At 37.7% G+C, this 9,036-nt stretch overlaps 1 long non-coding RNA gene across 1 annotated transcript; it reads left to right on the forward strand.

The window, feature by feature from the left end:
• Positions 1-2,735: 2,735 nt before the first annotated feature.
• On the forward strand, positions 2,736-8,704 carry LOC310642905. Its single transcript, XR_014492985.1, has 3 exons — positions 2,736-3,208; positions 5,220-5,360; positions 8,448-8,704. It is a non-coding gene; the product is annotated as an uncharacterized lncRNA (long non-coding RNA).
• Positions 8,705-9,036: the final 332 nt, after the last annotated feature.

Genomic DNA, 9,036 nt, shown 5'->3' on the forward strand with positions numbered 1-9,036 from the left:
CTGGATTAGATGATGGGTGCATGAGTACACTCAAATTACTACATTATCCACAAATAACTTGGCAAAGAATGGCAGTCATATAATACACCAAGTACTGCTAAGGAATATCCTCTATGTAAACTGAATACACATGATGTCTGAGATCACTATTAGAGAAATCTGAGCATGTTTTCACTGAAATGTATGATTCAAGATTTAAATACAAGATTCTACTTGAATCTGTTAGACATTTAATTCAATAACCACACAGGCATCTAGTAATAACCACAACATAATAAAAAAAACTTACATTGTGATATTACAATGTAACTCCAGCCTTCCATAGTTGGTATCCCTACATGTAAGTCATGTGATTTGCACTGCATTATCACAACATATTATCGTTTACCTTCATGCAGATGTGTCTTTTGTCATGGAGAAAATCTAAGTCAGGGGTTTTCAAACTTGGCCCTTTTATGACTTGTGGACTTCAATTCCCAGAATTCCTCAGCCAGGCTGGCTGAGGAATTCTGGGAGTTGAAGTCCACAAGTCATAAAAGGACCAAGTTTGAAGACCCCTGATCTAAGTGGTTGCTAAGAATCAACACTGATTTGATAGACATTGTCCATTAATCTATGTGTCTACTCAGTAATAAACTCTTAAGGGGCAAGCATCAAAATGCCAGCATTTTGTTCAAACTATAAAATCAAATGAAAATCTGTGGATTCAAGGTTTCACCCAAATAAATCCTTGAGATATTTATATATATATCTTTAAGTCCCAAAGTAAAATGATAGCATCATACTCTCTCCATTGTCTATCAAAGAACATATAGATAACTATTTATATATTTATTATTGATTTATTGATAATTTTTCTTTCTACAGTTGTGAATATTTAAAATAGTTAAACTGTATTTATTTTAGATTTTTTTTAAAAAAAAATCCTACTTTTATTATTTTTATAAATAACTCAAGGTGGCAAACAGGTGGCCTAATAGTCCTTCCTCCTCCTATTTTCCACACACCAACAACTCTACAAGGTGAATTGGACTGAGAGAAAGTCACCTAGCTGGCTTTCATGCCTAAGGCAAAACTAGAACTCACAGTCTCCTGGCTTTCTAGCCTGCTACCTTAACCATTAGATCAAACTGGCCTATATTTAATAAAAAATAAATATTTGAGGCAACATTGCTAGTCCAACATTGTTTTTAAAATAGAAATATATCATAATTTCATATATAATGCACTACAATGTAACATTTACAATGACATAAAAATAGTTTGGATATATATGCATCCTAGAGTTCAAGCTGTAAACTCGGTCACTTTAGACTGAGCTAGGACAAGATATAGGAAATACAGGCAACAGCAGAAAAAAGATTTTATGTTGACTTTTGACTATAAATCAATAAATGTTTTAATCTGAGGGGAAAGTAGAAAAAGTAAGAGCATACAAACTGGATACAAAGCTGGGTTGGATTATACTACAAAATAGATTTGTCTGATAAATGGTATGATGTAATAAAAGGAATATAATGTAAATTTAGGGAAACATTGGAGGATCAAAAAGGTCATAGTAAAACTGATAAAAGGAGCAGAATAAATCCGAATCTCCCTTTCAACAAACCTTCCTAATGAATTCTATCAGAAGAGGGAAACAGACAAGGATAGCAAGGCAATTAAAATAATTGGCTTGCTACTCATCTCACTATCAGTTCATCACACCATTCAGCTTCTCTTTTCAGCTTTGAAAAACTGCAAGGGTGTTTGAAGATCTTACAAAGCCAAAATTTTCATTAACTCTCCTACACCCTTTAAAATCACTCTTGGCTGATTTGAAGAGACTGTTTCCCAGCCGTTTCAATAAATCTCATAGATTCAACATAAGCCAAGAAAGCCTGCAGCTAGGAGACCTTTATACTAGTTTTATAGTCATCATGTGAATTCATTTGGCAGAATTTAGCCACAAATATATCTTACTAACATATAAGGGAATTGCTTGTATGTAAGGGCAGTGGCTAAAAGCTAAACTCTCATGAACCAATATGCAATCCAGATCCAGGCTTTCTTGGTACTTCTTTATGTCTTGCTGGTTTTCAATATCTTGGAATTGTTTTGGAGAGTTGGGAATGAGAGACTATGCTTCAGTGGTTCTCCTTTCCTTTCTATTTGGTGCTGGGAAGGAAATAATAAACCTGAAGTCTTTGCTTTGTGGGATATTTCACAGTTGTCACTTACCCTGCTCTTTGTTAACATCTACCAAAAGCTGCTGTACATGATCATTGGCCAGCATGAGATCAGATAACAATATACTAAGTGATACAAATATGTGACACAATATGCTAAGTGATACAAATCCTATTCTGGATCAGTCACTGGGTGTGATTGGGGTCTAGAATTGGAGGAAATGGTTTAGATCTAACTAACAAAACTAGATCAGGGCTTTTCAACCAGTGGTACGGGTACCACCTGTGGTACATTGGCACCTGGCAGGTGGTACGTGACCATCCTAGAAAAGTGGTAGTGGGGGAGGGGAATGAGCTGAACCGGTGGCAGCACCAAACAAGCCTGAGCGAGAGATGGGTGGAGCTGCAGGGCTGTCAGGGCTCAGTGGAAGCGCTAGATCAGCACTTCTTCAGGGCTGTCAGGGCTCAGTGGAAGCACCAGGATCACCGCCAGGCTCCAGCTGGAGCTTGGCGCTGATACTGGCGCTTCTGAGCCCAGAAGAAGCACCGATCAGCTGGAATATTGCAGCACCTCCAGGGTCGTGATTTACATTCAGATGTTTGGCAACTGATTCATTTTTTCAGAGCCATTGGAACTTTGAACAGTCACTAAGCGAACTGTTGTAAGTCGAGGACTACCTGTACTTCATCACTTTTTTCTTTTTTGTTGGTCATCAAGTTTTTGACACCTTGCTAGGTAACTAGTGGTACTCGGATGTTGCCATATCCTAAAAGTGGTACAATGGGTGAAAAAGTTGAAAAGCCCTGAACTAGATGACTTTGGATTTAGGGATTCTTCATTAAGAATTCAGTAAGTACAGCTTACTGGCATGCAGTTTTGATGTCCTACCTAGAGTCCTACTGTGAGCAAATGGCAGCTGCAGCTGGAAAAAACTCTTCCACAGATTTATCTCCTGTAGTAATTGCACTCTTTTCCTGTATCAGAAGATCCTATTTCAACAGTCTACATGAGGTTGCCCTTCCTGGTTCTGGATCCAGAAGTATGAGCAGTTATTTCAGTATATCTTTACAGCAAGCCTTACCATTTAGATTTCACTTGCCATTCAAAGTGCTGATTGTTATCTAAAAAAAGCCCTCGATAGCTTAGGCTCTGTATATTACAGGATAACCTTTCTCCAATTGTTTCTACCTGTCCTACAAGAATTGGCAGGGTAAACATGCTCCAGCTCCCATCTAGACACCCTCCTCCTAATGAACCTTGGATTCTCAATAGCTTCTCTATACCTTCTATCCCTGGACCAGCATTATCCCATTGTCCATACAGTCTTTATCCTGAAGAAAGTTTTTTAAAAATTGTAATGTTTTTGATATTCTTTGTATACTACTTTAAAGGATTTGCAAAGTGGTCAAACAAACAAAAAGAAATAAACAAGACACCCAAATATTAAAGGTAGGTTTGCTTTTCTAATTGCTGCCATCAGCCTACTGCAGAACCATAATGCCTCTTGAGAGCTAAGCTCCATCCCATCAGTCTCTCACCTGTTATGGAGCTAATTCTCAAGTATGTTCTGATGTTACAAGGAGCTCACCAAGATAAGCCTGAATGAAGAGTTGTATAGTTTGCAAAAATAAGAAAAGAGAAGCAGACTGCCTCTTGCAGTACAAGCATGACATAATTAATTGTGTGACACAAGTCCAAATATTTTGGCTTGTACTTTATGGGTGGTTAGTTTGTTACTCCATTGCTATTCCTAAGAGAATGCTGTTTCATGTAGCTGTAAATCAGAAAGACCTCTGGGGAAAAAACTTACTCAGGTGCATCTCTTCACTATGTGCTTGCCTCCCTTGTTTTCAAGGTAATGATTGGACTGTGTAACCAATTACTCTATTTTCTTGGGAAAAAGAAGAAAAAGCTATGTGACTATATTGTATATATCTGTTAAAATAGTTTATTTTTATGAAAAGTTATACTCTGTTATGGCATTGACTTTTCAAATTTAAAAAAATATATATGTTGAGATGGCTTTATAAAATATGGTAAAAGAACAGCCCAGAAAAGCAAAAAATCCACATGGCTCCAATCGTCTTGTTGTAGCTGCTCCGCTACTCCAGAACGTGGTCCTGAGAAAGAAGAAAATGCCCTTAGCCACGGAAGAATAACCTACCCATGACTTAAGTCTTTTGGCAGGAGAAATGTTAACAAGTGTATGAAATGTGCAGTTACATGTACCGGTGGTAGTACAAGTTACTAGTTACTACTAACTGCCTGTTGTGCATCTTATACATTCTGCACAAAAGTTGCTTGCGTTAATTATAGAAATCCACACATACATTCTCTCTTGCTCTCCATACACACACATACGTGCACACTCATACATGAATACAAAGGAAATCTGTTGAAGAGTAACAATTGGCATAGCCTTCCCTAATAATGGGGAGGATTTCTGGACTACATAGTCTCAATATTGAAAGGTATGAGAGCAGAAAACACCACGGCCATAAGGAGTAGGGCTGGAAGTGGGAGAGACCCTATATTATACTAGATTTCTATACTAGGATTTCCATTTTTGTAAAATCATTGATGCTATTGTTCCTGTTGACACATTAAGGTTAAATCACTTATGCAGACAGATGCAATTATGTATGAGTAATGATATGAATGAATAACTAGAAAAATGTTCACAGAAAAGACTGAAATTAACCATGATCAGACTAGAAGACCTCCAAGGTCTCTTCCAATTCTGTTATTCTGTTATTCTAGTCTATTTTAACAAGCATCCATGCACAGGGAAGAGTCTCCATAAACAGAGCATACATATTCAAGGGGCCACAAAGACAGGAGGCAGCCTTCCCAATACAGGACTGTTGGATGCATTGGATCTGCATGATCCAGAAATCCTAGCCAATGTGGCTTGGAATTGTTTTACTGAAAACCGACTGTCCACAGTTACAAATGCCCATACTGTATGAGAGGGATGAAAATGCAATTTAAAACTGAATTTAAACAGTTTAGAACCAGCTCATTTGAAATATGATCTTTTCTTTTACAAGGAAAATAAAGAGCTTCATTTGACAATTTCCACGTTGTGGCACAACCACTATCACCACCTCTTTCCTCTAAAAAGACAAATTGTCCTTTAGGGAATCATTTTAAGAGGATTGAGATGCATTATGGATTCATGCTGAGCAGAGGTAAATTTAATATTTCTGCAAACTGTTTTGTTTACATTTTAGCATTCTTACTAAATACAAAAAGATATTTGGGCTCTAACATTTCTTCGGTCCTTCAGATTCCTTTGAAATAATTTTGTCAATATCTACAGGTATATCTTCATTGTCTTAATCCTTGAAAGATCCTAAAAAGAATCTGATTCTCAATAAATCAGCAGCTATTTATTGCCTATTAATATAATGTATAATAAATAATGCAGATGGCATTGCCAAAACAGGTGAAAAATACAGGTAGTCCTCCACTTACGGCCACAACTGAGACCAAAATTTATTTTACTAAGTAAGACATCAGTTAACTGAGATTTGCTCCATTTTACGACCTTTCTTACCACAATTGTTAAGTGAATAACTGCACTTGTTAAATTAGCAACACAGTTGTTAAATGAATCTGACTTTGCTTGTCAAAAGGTCACAAAAGGTGATCACACAAATCCAGGATACTGCAACCACCATAAATATGAGTCAGTTGCCAAGCACCCAAAGTTTGATCACATGACCACAGGGATGCTACAATGGTCCTAAGTGTGAAAAATGTCGTAAGTCACTTTTTCCAGTGCTGTTATAATTTTGAATAGTCACCAAACAAATTGTTGTAAGTTGAGGACTACCTATATTGGCCCAAACTTCTTTCACACAAAGGTATCAATTTCCCCTAGGCTGAGGTTCCTGTCCAAAATGTACCACATAAAACTTTGATTTACAGACTCCATATATACTGTTGCTAAGACTACATATATACATACATACACACACACACACACACACACACACACACACACACATGGCATTCAGAAAGTATTCAGACCCTCTTCACTTTTGTCAATTTTGTTATGCTGCAACCTGATTTTACAGTTGTTGAAATTCATTTTTTTCTCATTAATCTACACTGTTTCCCATACTGACAAAGTGAAAACAGAATTTTAGAAACATCTGTAAATTTATAAACAAGAATAAGATGATTTCATAACAAAAATAATAAGATATATATTGACTGCTTTAGCAATGCACACTTACCTTTGGGGACCATGATAACCTTCAATTTGGGATTAATCTTAATAGACAAATTCTGTTGAATCTACAGCCTCCCCTGCTGTTTGAGTATAGGAATTTCAGGAGGGAGGTTGCAAATCACACATCCTAAATATGATTTCTAAATTAGCAATCTCTGGAAGATCACATATCCCCTATTAATAAGAAGCAGCAATTCATATTGCTTCTTCAGTATAGATCCATATATGTTACCAAAAAGAAAAAAAAATATTGTTTTAAACTGCTGTGGGAAAATGTTTTATTTATCTTTTCTGAATGAAATAAACATTTGCATTAGACTGGAAAGTTGAAGAAACATTCTGGAAAAAGGCATTGGCAAACCACTTCCACAATGCTGCCAAGAAAACTGTGTGGATGTAATCATCTGGAATCGAGCTTGACTCAAGGATGTCTTTACTATTCATGCCAAAGCAGCAAAACAGAATTAGATGTTGGATATGGTGGATTTATTATGTTTCACGTTGGACCCACTTCAGCATAAAACTCTTGTTATATTTTGCTTGGGGGGGGGATCCAAAGGTGCTTTTTCAAGAGGCAACTGGACTTTGTTTTTCCAAACTGAAGAAGCTTCTTGGATGAGAAGCGAAGCATTTTCACAGAAAAACAAGAATGTCCAAGTTGCCTCTTGAAAAAGCACCTTTGGGACAACCATGACCTGGATGACTGAGAATCTCCATAGACTTGGGGTGGGGGGGACTTTCTCAGCATGTAAATTAATAAATAGCGAACATATAGGACTATACAGGTGTGGTGAAGGGCAAGCCAACACTTTGGTAGGCTGAAAATCATATTACAGCCTACTAAACTCAAACTTATTTTTAAGAAGAAGAAGGTAAGAAACAAAGAGTACAGCTTGATTCTTATCTTAGTTAGAACAGCAAGTAAATTTGTGGCATAAACAGTTGACTTCTCTGGAATTTTTGTGCAAGGAAGGAATGTAAATCCTTAATCATGTGTGATGGGCTAGCAAAAAGAAACCAAGATTCTTACAGATTCCCAGCACATAAAAGGTAAAAGTTTTTCCATTTGGTCATGTCCAACTCTAGGGGGCACTGAGGGAGTCAATGTTGTCAGAAGACATTTTCTGAAATTATGTGGCCAGCATGTCTGTATGCTCAGGGACATGGAGCACTGTTATTTTCTCTCCCAATGTAGACAAAGGCTGTTCTTAAGGAGGGTGGGGGAAAAAATCCCTTCCCTCTCTCCTCCCAGGGGGAAGCAAATTCAAGAAGCTTTTGACAGGGAAAGTAGACAATTAGGAAAACAAGGAGGCAATTCTCACCCAGTTTTCAAGTGCTTTCAAGTGCTTTGTTGCTGATTATTGATTATTTTAATACTATAGGAGAGGGGTATCCTAGTCTTTAATGCTGCTGCTGTAGGAATGATCCAGTCCAATCAAAAAAGGAACACAGAATTACTTTTCGAAGTGAGAGGGGCAGAATATAAATTTAATAAATAATACTGGATACATTCCATTTGGTTTTCCTAAGAACTGACCTAGTTAGAAGAACATGAAACAACAAAACCAGAATTTAGTTCCGCAGAGCCTTATTCCAAAATGAAAATTGCACTGACTTCTTTATAAATCCATTACTATATAGCCCTCGACATACAGCCTCAACTGAGCCCAAAATTTCTGGTGTTCAGCAAGACATTTGTTAAGTCAGTTTTGCCCACTTTATGACCTTTCTTGTCACAGTTAAGTGTAGGACTGCACTTGTTAAATTAGTAACATAGCAGTTAAGTGAATCTGGCTTCCCCATTGACTTTGTCAGATCACAAAAGGTGATCCCATGACCCTGGGACACTGCAACTGTCATATCAGTTGCCAAATGTCTGAATTTTGATCACATGACCATGGGAATGTCGTAATGGTTGTTAAGTGTGAAAAATGATCATAAGACACTATTTCAGTGGTGTTGTAAATTCAGCCACTAAACAAACTGTTGTAATTCGAGGACTACTTACATTCTTGTAATCTTCCCTTTTTTTCTCTAGTCCTGCCCATGTTATGCCAATAAGACAGATCCTGTGACCATCTAAAGAAATTTCCTTTTTCTCCTGAACAGTGCAACAGCAACAGTAGACAATTGAAATATTTTACACCTATGCTCTTATGTACCACTGTGTTCTGGATGGTGAAGGGAAGAATCATACAACTTAGGTTTCCATCTAGAAAAGAATGCTGACAGACCAACAGGAAAAGCTCTCCTGATGAGTCTCAGCAGCTGTCAGTCAAGCAGCAGGTTGACTATCTAGCACACAGGTCTGCAACCCGCGGCTCCGGAGCCGCATGCGGCTCTTTCAGCCGTCTCCTGCAGCTCCCAGTCCTCTGCCATGTGCAGTCCCCCCCAAAAAAAGTGGGAGTAAAAAAGTTCAACCAATCAATTCAAATATGCAGGGTAGGTGCATATCTCGCCTTGGCTCCACTCTTCAGTCAAACCCTGTTCTGCGCATGCGCACATGTACGTGCAGTTTTTCCTTTTGTGAGGGAACCGGTTCTGAATGGCTCTTTCATTGTTTCAGGTTGCTGACCCCTGATCTAGAATGTAAGGAATGGCTTACTCCTAAACAGTACTGAAGTTTT

The sequence above is a fragment of the Vipera ursinii genome (genome assembly GCF_947247035.1).
Source record: "Vipera ursinii genome assembly, chromosome: 7".
NCBI classification, from domain to species: Eukaryota; Metazoa; Chordata; class Lepidosauria; order Squamata; family Viperidae; genus Vipera; species Vipera ursinii.